Below are 19,505 nucleotides of genomic sequence, written 5' to 3' on the forward strand. Positions count from 1 at the left end.
ACACACACACACACAAAGAGGTTCCCCAGTAACTGGGCCAGCTCCGACAGATCACAGTCTTTGCTTGTGGTAAGCAGGAAAAACAAGTATGTCCAGTGGTATGAGCTATATTATAAACAATCCCTGGCTGCGCGACCCTGGCTGCACACTGTTCAACCTGTGATTGGTGGAAACTGCTGTCACTCAAGAAATGTGCTCGCATGGTTGGCTGCTTAACATCTTGTACCTCCTCTCATCGCAAATGTTCGTAAACGGAAAACCTATCTATAGAATAAGGGACGGGGCTATAGGGGGCGAGCAGGGCGTTTGCCCCTGGGCCCAGGGCCCTCCTTGCCTGGTTAACACCAGACCTAATAACAAGTGAGATTAGGTCTGGGGAGTTACCTACTGTAAATTCCGTAGGAAGGCAGAATACTTGGTTATTATGACACACTGCCCTGCTCTCTGATTGGGCAGAGAAACCAAAGATTATCTATTCTATCTCTATGACTTTTCCCACCGGGACAATTTTCCCCTTGGCGGCCCTTTAAAAAAAAAAAAAAACAACGCTAACAACATGGTTCCCTAACCAAAAAGACAAAAACCACGAAATCTGCAGTCTTACTACATGTGGACATTAGTGTTGTCAAAATATCAACCTGAAGTGGAGAATTTTAGCCTACACCTTGATGAAATACATAGCCATCATCACAGTCCAAAGCATTCACCATAGAACTAGTTGCAGGTTAGGCTACATCACACTACTGTTCCATGAACATGTGCACTCCACTGTCATTTTGACAGTTTGTAGGCCTATTGAAATATCGTTTAAGGAAGACAGGATGAGCACGGGCACAAAGTTTTGAGTGTGGGGATTTTTAGAAGAGTAGGCTATAGCTTATAAAAAGTCTGTCTACATTATGCAATAAACCCACCATCCAGCAACTAAGCCAAACCTAAGCTACTTCAAAGCACAACTATTAATAACCAAACGGTGTAGGCCTACCTTAAAACGCTGTCTTCGTCGCAGCAAATTTATTTGTTTCTTGCAATTACTCCTCTTTAATCCACAGTTTACACACCCAGCACTGCTCACATCAGAATCTTGTGTGGTGATTATTTTGTTCCATTTCTTCATACATAGGCTACATCCTAAATGTGCCACATATAAATATATGTATGATAAAAACATAAATTCGACTATAAGGAAATATACCGGTCAGTGGCGTGTCGTCGCAGATGCCAAGGGATGCCAGGCATCCCCTAATTCCCCCAACAACAGCTTTAATATCCGTTAATCAAAACATTCTGTCTATCGAGTCTCCTACTTTAATATTCCCTTCCACTCTCGCTGTCTCTGTGAGTATTTTCCAGCTGGGGAAATAGAGCCCCACCCCCTCCCATTGGGTAATCATCTGGTGAAACAAAGTACTACACGTCTCTCGTTGCTAATGGTTGGTGCCATGGCTGCCAACTCGATTTGGCAGCCTAAAATTTCTGGAGTGTTTGAAAAAAACTGAGTGCTCGACCAATCAGATTGCGCAAAATTGGTCACGAGATTAATCATCTCGTCCGTCTATGATTTGGCAAGGAGGGAAACGGATGATACTTCAGGACTGGCAGCCAGTTACCTGTCATTAGAAACTACATAGAACAGGCTACAGGAAAATAGTGACAGTCTACAGTGGGCAAAATCGAAGGCGCGCGCACACAGCCGATGGCTCCCAAAAGTCAAGGCAGACAACGCATGAAATGGATTTAACATAAAGACAGGATCTTATGGACACATACACGTTCAGGATAACTTCTATAACGGAAGGCAGAATTGTTTTATTGTTTCAGAAAGGTAGATTATAAGCAGGCCACCTAACGTTTTATGCAGCTAGCTGTGTTTTTAGCTGCTTGTTAGCTCTTGCTATTATGGCAATAAGCTATGGTGATTAGATGGCATAAAGTGCCACCAGGTCCTAAATATACTAATCATGCCGCTTCTCTGTCCGCTGTTTCAACCATGTGCATCAGGGCTATTTTTCCATGGTGGTTTTGAGCATGTTTTGGCTGGAAATCGCCATACATCTGGCAACCATAGAGAGCACATAGCATTTGGCATTTGATACAAGATGTGCACGTCTCAGAGGAGCTGGTTGGACCTATTAGTAGAATAACTTTCAAATGGTCAGTCAGTGCATGGTGTTCGGTGCTTGTGTTATTGCATTCTGTTCTGTGGGGCATTTGAACTGGCTCTGAGGTTTACGGATGAGACAGAATTGTTGTGTTTAGGGGGCTTGCTTGTTGTGGAACATCTGGTGTCGTGCGTAAAGTGCAAATTATTGCGTTTCTACTCCAACTCTGAACAGACAATTTTTCTTATTATTTCTTAACAAAAGTAGTCGCCTGCATAAGCAAGAGCTGTAGCTTCGCGCATGATGTGCTGTCGAAACAAAACAGTGACTTGAGACCTCTCCATCCTGTGCTGCGTAGCGGAGGTGGTGTCGTGCCAAAAAGTGGCCCGTAGGCTGCATAACATTACGGGCAGTTCGGTAGCGCCTTCCTGGCTCGCCAACATGCAACGCATATCATAAATTATACCTTATTGATTTTATTGTCATGGACTCGATCGCCAAACTTTCTGCCCAGCTTGTTGTCCTACATAGTCTCACCCCAAGTAGTCAATTTTTGACTAATCAATTTTTGACACCCCAAGACTGCAATTTTTGACGTCTTGGGTATTCCTTCCACGTCACATTTTGACTATGTCCTCAAAGGCGCCCCCTTGTGGCAGCATAACGTCATTGAGGTTAGGTTCAGAAATAGTTTTAGGCCACATAGTCAAAATGTGGCGTGGAAGGAATACCCAAGACGTCAAAAATTGCCGTCTGGTCCAAGGTAGTCAGAAATTGACTACTTGGGGTGAGACTGCGTTGTGTTGTCCCAGTCAGCCGTAGGTGACCCATAACATTAGGGGCAGTTCTAAACCACTGGTAAACGTCTTTGTGACTCGCAAACAAGAAACCCAACTCATAAATTATACCTTATTGATTTTATTCCCATGGACTCGATCGCCAAACTTTCTGCCCTGCTTGTTGTCCCAGCCAGCCACCGCTGCTGGTTAATAATAATAATAATAATAATAACAATAATAATAATAATAATAACAATAAAATAGTAGTACAGTAATAATAATAATGCTACTACTTCTAATACTGCTTCTGTGGTGTGTATTCCTACTAGCTGCAGTTCACTTCCTTACCATTTGGTAGAGTATGTTCGTAAACCAAGTCAATAACCACAGAACAAGTGAATCTGGACTGACAGACTGTGAACTCTAAGAGTCATGTGGAAATCGGAAAATAAATCATAACTTATTAATATTTCCATCCCTTGGTAACCAATCTAAATATGACAGGTTCTTCAAATACTGAAAACGAAACTGTGTTACTAAGATCTAGTAAACTTCCGCGATCTACGGTGTATGAAAATTATCAGTAGAGAAGAGGTGTGGCCAATTTACTGTTTGACACCGTCACAGAGGTATTGCCGTCTGGTAAACGGTATATATAGTGGTGAGTGAACTATGATTTCCTAAGTTGAAGTGGAAAGTATTCACTTAACCCTAAATTAGACTAATATGAAACATTAGGGCCGGCTGAGAACACACTGTGACTGCTATATTTCATTTCACGGCCGCGGCCCACCGGGACATGTCCCCGATCTCCCGATGGCCACCCCGCGCCTGGGGAGTTCCCAAGCCAGCAGGACAAGTTTGTGAGCCGAGCCATTCTGTCCATGTTTGAAATATGAAATATCCATTCAATCACTTCCGTCTCCATTACATGAGGTCCAATATCACCTCTGTCTTCATTACATGGGGTTCAATTGCACTGTAATATGACCCAGAGATGCAAATAGATTTGTGTTGGTCATTTAACTCGATGAAAGTATGAGATATAAAAAGTATAAACAAAGAAGTATGGAAATCTGTGGAGGCCTAAGATGACACGCCTGTCCCTGTGCTCTCCTCTGGTCCCAGAACACAATAGAGGGCTGAAACACCAGGGGGAATATAGAGGGCAGGTCCATGGAGCAGGGACGCGTTATCCTATGGTGCAACCGGTGCTGCAGCACCGGGCCCCGCCACTAGAGGGGGCCCCGGACGTCGTGAGATTGGAAAATATGAAACGATATTTTGAGACAATCAATTGTATTTTTGATGCATTTCGCCATCCATAGGCAAGCAGAGGCGCATATGCATATCTTGTCACCAGGCTAGACAGGCAGCTTGGGCCCCCCAAGACTGTAGCTGGGGAACAGTAGTGGCGATTTGTTACAAGTGTTCTTTCTTTTTAATTTTCGCGTGGCCCCCCTACTGAGCCTAGAATCGCCTCTGCATGCACGCAGGAATCGGACGTCTTCGGAATAATCATTTCAGTCAGATGCTTCTGATTGTGTGCCACCAGTGAAAACGGTGGTCAATATTTTTTGAGTTTGATGATGGGCTACTGTCTAAAAAAGATGTGAGAAACTCGGCGTCAGCACTTGCTTCAGATTGTACGGATAAACTTCAGCCCGGCATGGATTAACGCATTGAAGAGAAGGTAGGCAATTGTTGTAATGTCAGTGTTATAATCGCTTTTTGTAATGGTTGCATAGCGATCATGGACTTGTGCAATCATGTAAGCTAAGCAAACAAGAGCACAGCACACCAACCTAACTTTATCTTATTCTATAGTTAAAACATGGGGAAATAAATCACGCACCCAACTGCATTCGCGAAACAAAAGTCTTGCATGGCGCGGCGAGGATCACTTCTGAGGTGTTATTTAAAAAGTGTTCACAATAATGCTGCGTAGCAAGTGCACCAACCAGCACTCAAAGTTCTGACAGTCTGACAACAACAGGGCAAGCCAAGGATTTAGCAAACACTAAAATGATATAGTCGCATTTTCCTAAAGCACTGTTATGGCCATTTCCCTAAAGCACTGTAATATGCTCTGTCAGCGTAGCCTATATCTTTGCGTTCGGGTTTGTGTTCAGTTATGCCCGGGTGCCACTCGCAGATTGTTCAGTTAGCAAGTGGCTCTCATCTGGGAGAAAAAAAACTTGTGTCATACATCCACATCTTTGCACCGTAGTCTACTGTATGATTGCATACTATTGCAGTGTAATGCACCATCTAGATGAAAATCGCTGACTTATTAATTGGTATATGGTACATTTTGAGGGAATTTCGTCACAGCTTCGCTTTGCTGTGGTTCGCTGCTAAGGGGATTCCCTCCTTGCGACAAGCGACCAGTGTTGCCAGATGTGTCTGACCAAATCCCGCCCAAAAGGTTCTCAAAAACCGCCAAAATGCGCTAAATTCCGCCCAAATTCAACAAATTACATTGACTTCTATGGGCCCAAAACGGCTTAAAAAACCTCCAAATGGCAATTTTTTCCCGTTTTTGCCCGCCGACGCTCATCCCAAGTAGCCCAATTGGGCGGGCACCCGCCCAATCTGGCAACACTGCAAGCGACAGCTGAGTAGGCTAGGCTACTTTCCTTTGACAGTCAGTCAGTCTTTCCAAGGCCATTGGAGATTCAATTATTTAACACGTGATTACCACGACGGTTTCGATTCGACAAATTGGCCGGCAGCAACGTAGCAAAAATAAGAGACTTTCGGTTGTGCTTCTGTTTGGAAGTTCTAGCTGAGCCGACGCTTACTCTGCCAAACGGCAGTGCACAGAATCTCTCCTCCCTGTCTATGGAACGCTAAATGAGCCACGCTTAATTAAATAAATATGCCAACAAATAATTAATTAAATGTGTCATTAATTTATTTAAAGTAGAAAAGTATTTAAAGAACTCCTTTCACCATTTAAGTAATTATTGAATTATATTCATTTAATTATTTCATGGCCCGTGTGTTATAGCACATTATGAAATAATTGTATCTGTCAAACTCACCCATCAAAGTCTGTGGGCGTATCCTAAAATCTGATTGGTTGCACTGCCTATCAAGTCAAAACAGATCGAGCGTAGAGCTGATCATAGGAAAGATTTTGTCGGACGTTCCTGTGTAGGTAACGTGAATCACCCAGATCGGTGAGGTAAAAGGTGACCCGCCAGCATTCATTCACCGCGTTCAACATTTCAACTGGTAAGTCCATTTTTATAAAAATGTGTAAATTTACACATGGTTAATGTTTTGACCTAGGTTAAGCAAGTTCAATTTGAACGGAATGGCTAACCTTAGCAAGCAGCTGTCTACCAGCTAGCTTACTGTGTGCTCAGATAGTGGTTGTGCCAGAGCCCTTATGTGCTACTGTTGAGATATAATGGGCTATGGCAGATAGTATATTCATCTGTTTTTTGTTGTTTCACTAAAAGCCCATGATGTGATATGTTGTTGAGCAAGGATGAGACGTGTGCATTTGACGTGCAAGTGGATAGTGTAATGAGTGCCCCAGCCCAGCCATCCTTGAAAAATCTGTGCATGCATGTAAATTAACCGAGATGTAGAACTAGTTGCTTCGTCGAAACAATCTGACTTCGCTGTAGTAGCGATGTGTGTGAACATACTAGGGCCTATAGCTTGGGTAACATTAGGTAACATTGTAGCACATAGCCTACTTTGTAACGTGTACGTCTATTCCAGGCAACTGATTACTGCCCGTCTCTCTTTCGCTAGCTGCTACTGCTGCCATTGGTTTTCTTGACCAAAAGTTTTTTCTTTTCTTTTTACAGTGAAGATGGGACTGGGACGGATGAACTGATGGGAAAGCCGAGCACCTACCAAAGAAGTGACTGCACGAGAATGCCCCACAGACCACGACAGAATACTGACAGGAACAGCAACAAAACCAACTTCAGATGCATCATGTTACTTTGACGCTTCTGACATACCATGGCCACAAAGTAGTAACTTCTATTACATGTGACATGGGGTCGGCCCTATGCTCCCACATCCCATTAGTCCCATATAGCTTCCACAGGGGTTATCTTGTATTGTTGTTATTGTGTACTGACGTGGGTTTAAGCATGATTCCACCCTGGTTGTGGTTTAGTTAAGTCCATCTCTACTATTATGAGTAGAGCATGGTTAGAGAGGTCATTACATTGTGGTTCAGAGGTAGGTATTGCTGGTGTTAACTGATTGTTAGGGACGATTTCAATGAGGTTAGGGAAAGGTTTTTGGGTGGAACAGTACCATTTCCCTGCGGGACAATTCAGTCTATTCCCCCCCCCCTTTTTTGTTTTTGTTTTCAGTGTTTGTGATGTGGGACGGGCTGTGGGAACATAGACACACTCCCTTTTGTAGACACTGTTACTCAAAATTGTTACACATAATAACTTGACCCTTCCCTCTCATTCCAGTCTCACATCAAAAACATCACCAAATCTGCCTTTTTCTATCTCAAGAACATCTCCAGACTCCGGCCCTCACTCTCCGACTCTGTGACCGAAACACTTATCCATCCTTGAAAGGCGCTATATAAAACCAAGTTATTATTATTATTATTATTATATAACAATATACTGTATGTCTCAATTGTTTAACAGTTGACCAATAATGATTATCTAACCCTTACAGTGACAGTTAAGGGTTTATCGAAGTGAAAATACTGTAGGCCCCTAGGCCCTACAGGGGCAAATTATTATCAGCAGTTGTAGCATATCAGCTATATTGTATTGATGGTATTCATAGAACCTACTAGGGCTGCAACTAACGATAAATTTAATAGTCGACTAATCCAGTGTTTCTCAGCCTTTTTTTAGGCGAGGCACCCTTCCAATTCATGAAAAATTTCAAGGCACCCCAAACCAACAAGCCGTAACATGGCATCGCATCCGATACCACACAAGCTTAGAAAAGTTAACACATTTGGTCACACGACCTACGTTTGAAGTTGCAGCTTACTGGGGTGACCTAAATTTACTTTATTGTGCGTAAATGGCAGATGAAAGATTCCACTGACTAGCATTCACTTATCAATTTAGACAAATATATCTTATATTACATAATTTATTTATCAGCCACTTTTCCCCGGCACCCCTGTTGAGAAACACTGGACTAATCGATATATCTAGTCACGATTAGTCACGAAAAAAAAGAGACTTACTCCAACCTTTGACAAACCTTCCTGGCCTCTTGCACAGGGATGAAAAAATTCTTTCAGCTCACATTGATCTTTAAATCTGGATAGTAGCTTATTTACTCCAAGATACAACGTCCAATTCATACGTGCTGGACAATTTTAGGATTCAATAAAGTAATAAAGCTGATATAGTACCCATTTGTCAAGAGTAAGAGCATGTCAGAAGATTGAACAAAGGTCTCGACTAGGCTTCTTTGTGGAAAACTAACAGTCTATAGCAGCCTGTAGATGGAGTAAACATGTACAGCATCACAACTTCTTCACTGTAACAAATATGTGGCATATTTGGATAGTACGTGCCTCTTTCACTGCTTGTAAATATTGTAATTATTGATGGCTAGTCTTCCTCTTGTTATTTATGCCTCCAATAGATACTTTGACTAGAAAGTTAACTTGGCTCAGTTCATACTGAAAAGAAGATACAATTATTGACAGACGAACATTTATTAAATCTGTTCAATTGTGTTTCTGCTGGGAAAGAGCAAGAACAAAATACACATTTTGTGCACTTCAGATCAATTTCCTGTATCAATGTGAAGAGGTTAGAATAACGTATTAGTTGCTTAAAGATGGCTTACAAGTCTACATCAGTTGCAAGATTTAAAGGATTTGTAGGTTGCATGCATAGAAATACTAAAACATGCAGTGAAATTAGAGTTGTGTGCCTATACTGGGCGTAGGGGAGACTTCCGCAGCAGCCTCCTCTGGTCTTGGTGGACACGTCGTGGAACTCATCCCTATCTGCAACCTTGGTTGACCACCTCAGTGCTATGATGTGTTTGGCCTCGGCTTGGATGGCAGGTTGACTGCAGTTAAACATGGGAAGAAAGATAAACCAAGTTGTGCAGAATTATATAAACAAGACTGAACTGGAATATACATACATTTAGGAAAATCATGGTGTAACAAAGAATGGTGATCACTTACACCTAATGGTGTAACTGAACCTTGGGGCCCACCTCTGACCCAATAAACAACACAAAACCCACAAACCAATATTATTTGAAGGCGCACTTGGAATACTGTCCACATTGCGCCCAGTTTGAGAATGAGTGTAATCACTCTACTTTCCTTCTGGCCTCGAGCGCTTTAACCCATTATAGCCTGGAGACACATATACGCTGCATTCAGGTTCTTGAGATTTGAGGGTTTTTTAAATTAAAAATGTGGGTATGTTAGAGCTGAATGAACACATTGTAATGGATAACGTGTGTGGTGAGTTGTATAGTAAGTGAGTGCGTCTGAGAGTGCTTGACTGATTGTATAGTTAGTTGTTTTTTTTTGTTTTTTTTTGCAATGATACAAGCATGTCATGTTCTGTCTTCGTGTATAATAAAAGTGTAGTACTAGACTACAATGATGATACAGGCCTTGTTTATCTGCGGTTTTCTTGACAGATTTCATTGGACTGGCTCTCTGATCCAGGTGTTGTGGGCAGTCAGGCTTTGTTGATTATCTGCATAAATAATACACATAAAGTCAGATGATCCATGATCAGTGCAAGCTTGCAATGTCAGCTAAATTGATACTGTGCCATTTGTGGAAATAAGCTCATATTACGCCTCCCCTTGAGTTAAATGATCGAGGTTTACCTTCCTCCTGTAATTTCAATCGTTTTCAGAGTATGGACTACCTCCATGCTCCATGCTAGTGATAAACATTGAATTCTATGAGATCAGCTGGTGGCTAGAGAAAGGTAAAACTCAATCATTTAACTCACAGGGAGGTGTGATATGTATGAGCTTATTTCCAAAAATAGCACAGTAGTAGTAGTAGTAGTAGCCTTATGTCCCAGTATTGGCAATTGCAGTGGGTGGTACACTTCTCACACCCACACACACAAAACATTTAACAGATAAAGAATTAAAAAAAAAAAGTGGAGGGGTTAAGATAAAATAGTAATCTAAAAGAAAGCTCTACAGAATAAATCTAAACAGTATCACTTCAACACTTGATTAGTCAAATAAGGTTTGATTGTACCACATTAAGATGGTAAGTGGGTTACTTTTTACCATTTCCATACATGGATGCAATATACTGTATAATACCACAACGCAGATGATGTCCAGAAAGATCCCGGTTGGGCGAAGGTCCAACTCGGTCAAGGCACCAATGTGACAGACATTGTCTTGTGTAGGGCTAGTCTGTATGGACATCAGTAGGCCGGTTTGGTCTCAGTATCCCCTTTTTATTTCTGAAAATACAGTGTGATACAGATGTGGGAATTACAGCAGATCTTACAACAGATTACTTCTATTCATCTTCCACAATGTTCTGATTAAAACCAGTGTGTGTGTGTGTGTGAGTGAGAACGCACTTTATAGTATACACATGACAGACATAAACACATTAACTAGATAAAACAATAAGTGAGGCTACTCTACATGAGGTTACATTGTGGAATACTATGACATTGATAACAACAGTAGGCCTACTGCCCTACAAAGACAAAATGCAAAATGTTTAAAGGCCAACTTCCGATAAAACTCAGTTTTACTCACTCCTTTCGAAGATCGGACGGTCACCCCAAGTTAAACTCACTTGCAAGGCTCTCATAGCGGTGCGTCAACTCTCCTGGCTGTGTTTCCCGGTGTTTCCCAATTTACATCAATAATCCAGAGAAACGAGCGAATCACGAAAGCCTTTCTGTGTTTCGTCACGTCGAAAGAAGGCGTTGCCCACAAAGGTTTATATCGACCCATTTATCTAAAAACATGTCGAGTAATTTTTTTCTGCTTGTTTTCAAAACAAGCAACGTCTGGTGGTCCGAAACATAGCTTAGCTTAGCTATCAGCTGGTTGCTACTCTCAGGTACACACACAGCACAAAGCCTCATACATAAAGCCTGCTCACTCCGGTTGCTCCGTGCCTACAGCTCGCCTAGGGGTCGCTGTCGAAAGAGCACAGCCCTGAATCGAGCCTGCACGCCTCCGTTGGCGCCCCTATAGTGCAGTACCACCCGGGGAAGTGGCGACTCTGTTTCCCATTACATTCTCTCCAAGAACTGGAGGACTGAGCCAATCAGAGACGCGTTTCTTTGAGAGCAGGAGGAGTGAGCCAATCAGAGACGCATTTCCACGAGAAACACGGAACACTCTCTCGTTTCTCCACAAGCCACCTTGCCAGCTTGCAAAAACGTCTTGAAACAAAGCAACCAGAACGTTTTTTAAAACAGGACCAACGCGTAACACATTCAATAACAATTGGGAACACGGCAATATTAATTAAATTACGTTGAGAGGCGATCTTTAATCCGTGCTTAACATACCAAATCAGTTTAACTTATTTAACTGCATTACGTGACAATACCGGATTCATATTCAAGAGAGCGAAAATAGTCTCGGACCGCTCATGAACATAACTGGACAGATCTAGTCCAGGAATGTTCTGAAGTTGAACTAGTAAGCCAAGCACTGGGAGGTACTCTACATTTAATGTACCGGTACTCTTGATATTCATACCATTCGCTAGTGACCAAGCTATCCACCTTGAATTCGCAAACTAATCACTTCATACTTGCTTGTTTTCTATGGTGTGATAAGTCACTGGTAATTTGTTGTGTAGTGATGCCTGCTAATGCTATTTTTCTAGCACTAGCACCCTCCTAGAAGAGTATCACTGGTTGACGTCTCGATCCCATTCAAAAACTGGAGCGTCCGCCAACATTGTTATTGAACAACGTTGGTAATGTTTCTTAGCATACCATCTACTTTGTTTTGCCAACAAATGACTCGTCTGCGGTCACTGTGACTGTGCTACTTATGACAATAATGCAACTAGCATTACCACGGTGAAAATGAGACCACGTAGCCGGCTATTTCCAACGTTTTGTCAGGTTACACAACGGCAAATGCCTTTCAAAATTGTCTACATTACCTGTGAGAAAGTGTGTCAAACAACTAACACGATGATGGAGGAGATTTGGTTCCCGGATCCCCTGGATAGGCCGCGAGGAAGCCAAGAAGAACTTGGAGGCAGCTGTCATCCTCAACGTATCTCGACAACATGCATCCACTCCTTTTAAAACTTCATGGCCAACAAGCTAATTTTACGAACACATTTTCCTAAAGATAAAACTCTAAGCCTTTCACTTGAAATGTTGACAGTACTACAGTCCCAATCACTCACACAACAACCCTTTTTGGTCATATTTCGAATAGAAGCAGCTTTCCTCCTTGATCCATTCATGCCATGTAGGAGGTGTTACGCTTCAGACCAAAGCAGTCGATAACACCAGATTGGCACTAGTCCCGCCCGATTGCGTCAATGGTTCCGCCCACTGACTTTGATGGGTGAGATTGACAGATTAATTTAATTAATGGTGTGCTGAAACACACGTAACATGAAATAATTAAATAAATAAATTAAATAATTAATTGAATTGCGAAAGAAATATTTAACATTACATTATATAAATTGCCATTTAATTCATAAATTATATATTTAATGCCAATTTTAATTATTTAATTCTACTTTAAATTAATTAGTGACACATTCAATTAATTATTTGTTGGTGTATTTATTTAATTAAGCGTGGCTCATTTAGCGTTCCATACCTATCAGCTGGCTATGCTTCCAATGGCTTGCTTTGTGACTGGTGAACTCAGCAGGGGGTTCAGCGCACCCTTTTTTGTGTTGGAGTAAACCGTGTAGCCTGCGTTGTTTCATGCGTTTTGAATATGGCTCATTATAATGTGGTGTAGGGGCCCCGGATTGCGTCTGCACCGGGCCTCGGCGAGGGTTAACGCGGCCCTGCCATGGAGATCTTTGTTGTTCTGACACCCATTCTTGTTGTTCTGACACCTCTATTCCTGGAAGAGGCCGAGTGAGATTTGCCAGTTTGCCCATTAATGTAGAATAACAATATGGCTCATTTACAGATGATGCAATCACTAATCAAATGTGTGAAAAAAACATCAAAGAGGGGAAAGTGTCACTGCGGACCATTGAGACTACAACTGGCAATTAACACATCATGACGAAACCGTCTAGTCTAGCGTGTCATGCAAAGACACTGTATGCCAGCAGACAAACAGGTACACCTGTACTGCGCACACTAGACACAGACACAAACATGAAGCATTACCTTAATTTAAGAAAGCTGAATATAGGCTGATGAATAGGCTTATATTATAGAAATAAAGGCCCAAAAAGCAAATATACCTATGGCTTCTTCGTCCCTACCGTACACTGCCAGCCACATCTCTTAACCGCTAATTTACAGCAGGCTATTTACAGTAGGCCCAATCCATCCAATACATCACATAGGCTACGCACTGGCCATACGCTACAAAGCTTAAAGTACAGTACACCAACTGTAGGTTATATGGCACATTTCATAGAGGGAGGCAGTCAATGTGCTGAATTCAAACAAGCGCAAAGGACAATATCTAAAAGAAGATAAAACAAGTGTAAAAGAATAGAACTTAAGCACAGTAACTAGTGTAATTCAAATGTCCTATGGTCCTAGCCTCTTAGTTGGGTCGCCGGTGGGCCTATTCACTATTTGCTGAAAATACCCACCTACATTGTAACAACACTGCTATAACATAACAGAGAGCCTCAAGTAACATATTAAGAAATATCCATTACAATTTTAGTGCCCGAAAGGTTATAACATAGGCTCTGCGCCAACGGGTTAAAGGAGCACTCCTGCCTACAGTATTTCAATATGCTGTTATATTACTCATGCTACCCTTGACTTGTCGGTACACAGTGATGCTGCATTTTTTTGGGTCAGCCCTTTCCGAGATATGAGTTATTCTAATGGGGGCAGCTTTTGTTTACATTTGTATAGGCCTACTCCAAATATTCTCCCAAAAGGTATCGCTGTTTGCTAGTTGTCTGCTGATGTTGCATAACCTTTTGAATGTTTTTGGGAATAAATACATTTTAAAAAAAAAATGTAAACAAACAACTGGCCCCATTGCAATGACCAGGGGTCCGTTTCTCGATTATTGTCGTTGCTAACCGTCTTAAGACCGTCTTAAGACGTAACACCATTCCCTTGGATTTAGTGGTGAGCGTCGCTGTCAAGATGCAGTTGAGTCGCTCATACGACGGACTTTGCTAACGACGATAGCAAAGACGCTTTCGAGAAACGGACCCCTGGATCTTAGAAAAGGCTGAAGGAAAAAAAACTCAGGTGCTGACAAAGCCAGGGTAGTGTGAGCATTACAACTGCATGTTGAAATTGGCTGAAGTTACCCTTTAAGGCACATGTCATCTGAAAGCCCCCCGTCGAATAGATGTAAAAGCAGGAACCCAATTCTGCCACTCACACTCAAGTCAAGTAAAGTCAAGTCAAGTCAAGTCGGTGTTATTGTCAATTTCTTAAAATGCGCTGGTCATACAAAGAATTGAAATTACGTTTCTTACTTTCCCATGCAGACATAGACATACAGTAGACTTTAGGTGTTTATATAGACAATTAGACATAGGCAGTGCACATACATTACCCCTAGAGTATATACAATACCCTTACAGACATATAAAGTGCAAGACTTGGCAACAGAAGGCATACATTACAGAAGACACAACATATATTAAAATGAGGTATTGTTGTGCATTTTCCATTATGTCCTATTTTGACAATTTTGACATAGTGATAGTGACATTGTGAAATAATAATAAATATAAAGTAACCAATTTGCAATGTGTAATATTTACATTGTCCTAGTATGACATTCTAAAGTGGTAGTAGTATTGATGCATAGAAATAAATAACCCAGTTTGAATCAGAGCTGAGATGTTCACCTTTGGGTTGGTCACTGGTGTTCCAGCACAGTCATTCAAGTAATAATAATAATATTCATAATAACACTTTCGTTTTATATAGCGCCTTTCAAAACACCCAAGGTCGCTTCACAGAGTATCGTGTAGGAAAGTGTGAGTGTGTTTGTGCGTCAGTGCGTGAGCGTGTGTGTGTGTAATAATAATAATATTAATAATAATACTCTTCAGAGTAACAGGCATGAAGCAGCAGCAGGGTCCCATGACCCCTGACCCCTCGCGGGGCGAGGCCACAAGCACAAGTGGAGGACGCAAGGTAGCATAATGGAATGCTTTCTATATGTAGTCTTGAGCAAATGCACACACAAAAAAAATCTCAATTTCCTTTATGTTATCGGTAGTCCATTTTTCTCAAATAGAAATATATTGTCCCTAACTGTGGACTGGATACAAAGAAAGCCTGGGGCTTGACACATTTCAGTAAATAAAGGCCTTTGGCAGCATCGTTCTTTGTTTATTCTTGTCTATTCTTGTTGATGCTTGTCTTGTCTAAGCACATCTGATGCTGAATTCTACTGGTTCTAACAACAATGACCTTTAGATGTGACCTTATCCTCATTTCTGTGAGGTATCTGACATCGCCCTGAGCCAGAGGATGACCCATATGGAAAAACATAGGCCCTCGTAGTTCCATTAATGCAACTAAATGTGTGATTGAGTATGAATTTCCCTGTCGTGTGCTTAAAGGGCAATGTGAAAGGGCCATTGATGTAGATCAGTGATTCTCAAACTATGGGCCCTGGCTATTTATTATTGACTATTTATTTGACTTGTATTGTTTATTGGGTCAGAGGTGTGCCTTGAACAATTGTGAACATTTCAAGTGGGCCCCAAGTTGGAATAGGTTGGGAACCTCCAGTGTAAGCTGATATGACTCATATGACACAGGGGGGACAGAAAAACAACCTGACGAAGGACAAGGTTTCGGTTTTCCTTTTCAATCAGAGACCTATTTATTTATCATGACCCGCAGTAACGCACATGCATCTATACCCATGCATGTAACGCACTTCCCTTGGAGCACGATTTACACAGATTTCAGCACCACATGCGTGGACAGCTCCGGACATGCCGTAGGTGTATGCTCGCTCCCCTAAAAGTAACTTGGTGTCGGAATGGCGGTATGAAAAAGTGTCGGAATGGCGGTATTTCTGAGTGGCGGTGTGTGTCGGAATTTAATTTTTTTATTTGTGTGTCGGAATGGCGGTGAGATACGCCATGGGTTGCTATGGGTGCCAAATGTGCGCAGGTTCCGGCCTGCTTAAAGGGGCATGTGGCATTCGCCGCTTTATTGACATAAAAAGTGATTCTATTTTTTTCCTCAAAATTCACCTTTGGCTAAGGCCCGCCCTAAAGTGCTTTTTACAGCGCAGCAAAAGGACGACCTCGGACAAACCTCGGACAGTTTTGACAGCGCTCCATTGAACTCAATGAAGAAATCGCATGTTTTCAAGTAGTTAGCGAGATACGGTCGTATTATTATTAAAATATGATTGGAAATTGTGCCTGGGGTATTTGTGACAAAGGTACAAGTTTCCCCGCGATGTAACAGGTGGTAATCGCTTTTCCTCTTTACCTAAAACCGGACTACTATTACTAGCAGCTGGATAGTCTGCCAATTGAAGGGTCTCGGCAGCCTCACACTCGACACACGGATCAAAAGCATACTTTGTGTGCTCCGATCATGCCACCATCTCATTTGTGTCACTTTTCAGTAAGGTTGTAAGCAAACCACGAACCTGTTTCAGAGTAGGATTTTGGATTTCTGACCTAATTAATGAAAAAACACCGCTAGCAAAGTTACTATCGGTCACGGCAGGAGTGTTTTGACTAGCAGCTGATAGACGTGATTTTGTTAAGCTACTGAAGATATAAACGCCAAACGCTAATATTACACATTGCTGTGGTAGCTTTGAAGAGGACTACAGCCATCAAGTTGTGTGATTTCATTTTCGTCTAGCAAGTTTGAGTCAGGGGTCAAAAGATATGCGAGCTCGGCTTACCATGGTGCTGGTTACAATGCCTATCGTATGCCTTCCCCAGTCAACAGGCAAAGTCGAGGGTCCCGGTTTACTGATGTTTTATTTGCACAACTCATTCATACATGCAGACGTTGAAACACCGTAGAACTAAAAGAAGACAAACAAAAACAAATGCTGAATCATGTGCACTCAAACACCAAAATAATAAGACATGAACAAAATCAAACTGACAAAAGACAAGTAACACATACCACTGTTCCCGCTTGTTGACTACGAAAGGATTTCATCACTTGGGTCACTCTTCTTCTCTTAAAGTGATACTTAAAACGCTTGCGCTTAACTTTACAAGCAAACTTGAACTTGAACGTGGAGCAACAAGCTCGCACGCTACCGCTTCCATTCAGAAAATCCCTAGCTTTACAAACGGGAAGTGACATATATCAACATGTAAGACAGGACGACGTCAAAATAAAGGTACCATACAGAAACTCAAAATAACAGAAAAAATAAAGTGCATATGGATGAACACAAAATAGAAATACATTATGGATTTAGAAATGTTAAATATTATGAAAGTACAAAAAATAAATATTTCTTTTATTTCCCTCTTGACCCTTTGTGAACACAAACACACTCCCACCATCACACTACGTGTGATTAATGGGCACAGACATTTCATGCATACAGCACTCATACACTCACACTCAGTCATTCACACTCTTAAAACGTAACCTTTAATTCTTTATTTTAAAACTACCTTAAAACCAAACTTGTGAATTGCTTAATCACTTTCAAGTATTAAGATTGTCTTGTGTATGGGTCTTTCTAGGTAAACTGGCTTGTGTGTGCGTATGCCTTTACTGTTCAGTGTGGCGTCACTAACCAAGAGTTTCACTTTTCTGACCCTGTCATCAGCTCCTGGGAAGACTTCTACAACCTTGGCAAGCTTCCACTGACTACGGGGTGCCAGCTCATCTTGGAGTAGAACAATGTCATTTATCCTTGCATCCCTTCTGCTCTTTTCCCACTTTTTCCTCTGTTGCAGGTTCAGGAGATATTCCTTTTTCCATCTGGTCCAGAACTCGTTCGCCAGGAATTGAACTCTTCTCCATCTCTTTTGCAGGTAGAGGTCCTCCTGTCTGAACTCACCAGGAGGGGGTGCAATGATGGTAGATTTCATGGTAAGTATATGGTTAGGGGTCAATGGTTCTGGTCCTAATGGATCATTGATGTTCTCAACTGACAGAGGCCGACTGTTGACAATTGCCATCGCTTCATACATGAATGTCCTTAATGAAGCACTGTCCAGTCTTCTTGCAGAGTGATCCAGAATTGATGTCAGAACACTCCTAATGCTTCGGATCTGTCTCTCCTAGACTCCACCCATATGGCTGGAAGCAGGTGGGTTCATCACAAAGTTGCAGCCCAGTTTCTTCACACATTCAGGCTCCAAGTTCTTCATTAACTCTGCAAACTCATTCTTTGCACCAACAAAGTTGGTACCTTGGTCACTGAAAAGCTGTCTCACATTTCCAGGAATGGCAATTAAGCACCGCAGTGCATTAATGAAGGCGTCTGAGCTTAAGTCATCCAACACTTCAAGATGAACGGCTCGGGAGCACATGCATGTGAACAAGAGCCCGTATCTCTTCAGCTCCTTACGACCCTCCTTCACGTAGAAGGGCCCGAAGCAGTCCATTCCTGCGTATGTGAATGGGGGTGTGGACTCTAGTCTCTCAGGGGGCAAGTCAGCCATCTTCTGGCCTTGAGGACCCTTACGGTACTTGCGGCACTTAACACATCCGTAGATGACTTTCGACACTTCTGAACTACATCCTACAATCCACAAGCCATTGGACCGAATTGCATTCTGAGTCATTCCACGACCTTGATGGCATACCTTTTCATGACAGTGTCTTACAAGTAAACGAGATACGTGATGACCTCTTGGAAGGATGGCTGGGTGTTTGACATGAGGATGGAGTGTTGCTTGTGTGAGTCTCCCTCCCACCCTCAAGATACCATGAGCATCGACAAATGGGCTGAGCTTGTACAGCCTGGTCGACTGATTGGCTTGCACATCCTTGTTTTGCTTTAGAGACCTTATTTCATCACTGAAGATCTCCTCTTGTACTTTCTGAATGATAAACATCTCAGCTTCCTTCCTCTCTTCAAGTGTTGTTGAGTCTTCGCAACCTTTCTTCAGACCTTTAACACTCCTTGCACAGCGCTTGAGTCTCGCTATGGCCTGCACCGCTCGCCTCCAGTCAGAAAACTTCTCCAGCCTTTGCAGGAGAGACTTCTGCTCCTTGACCTTGATGGTATGGACTTGTGTTCTTTTGACTTCAGGGTCGGTGTCAATTCCTTCCATTACAGACTCCTCCTGTTCTGGAAGTTCTTTCTCCCATAGGAAACTGGGTCCTGTGAACCAGTTGGAGTTTCCGAGATCTTTGGCACTAAGTCCACGTCTGCTGGGTTATGCTCAGTTGCTACATATCGCCACTGCTTGGGCTGTGTGCTCGACTTAATCTGCTCCACTCTGTTGGCCACAAAGATATGGAACCTTCTTGCCTCATTGCTTATGTATCCAAGGACTACCTTGGAGTCCGTC

General features: G+C 42.2%; 1 long non-coding RNA gene across 1 annotated transcript; it reads right to left on the reverse strand.

Moving 5' to 3' along the window:
- Positions 1-7,879: 7,879 nt before the first annotated feature.
- On the reverse strand, positions 7,880-12,298 carry LOC134468706 (uncharacterized). The gene is made up of 3 exons (XR_010038892.1): positions 11,997-12,298; positions 10,169-10,314; positions 7,880-9,576 (listed from the first exon to the last, which is right to left on the reverse strand). It is a non-coding gene; the product is annotated as an uncharacterized LOC134468706 (long non-coding RNA).
- Positions 12,299-19,505: the final 7,207 nt, after the last annotated feature.

This window comes from Engraulis encrasicolus, chromosome 18 (genome assembly GCF_034702125.1).
Source record: "Engraulis encrasicolus isolate BLACKSEA-1 chromosome 18, IST_EnEncr_1.0, whole genome shotgun sequence".
Taxonomy (NCBI): domain Eukaryota; kingdom Metazoa; phylum Chordata; class Actinopteri; order Clupeiformes; family Engraulidae; genus Engraulis; species Engraulis encrasicolus.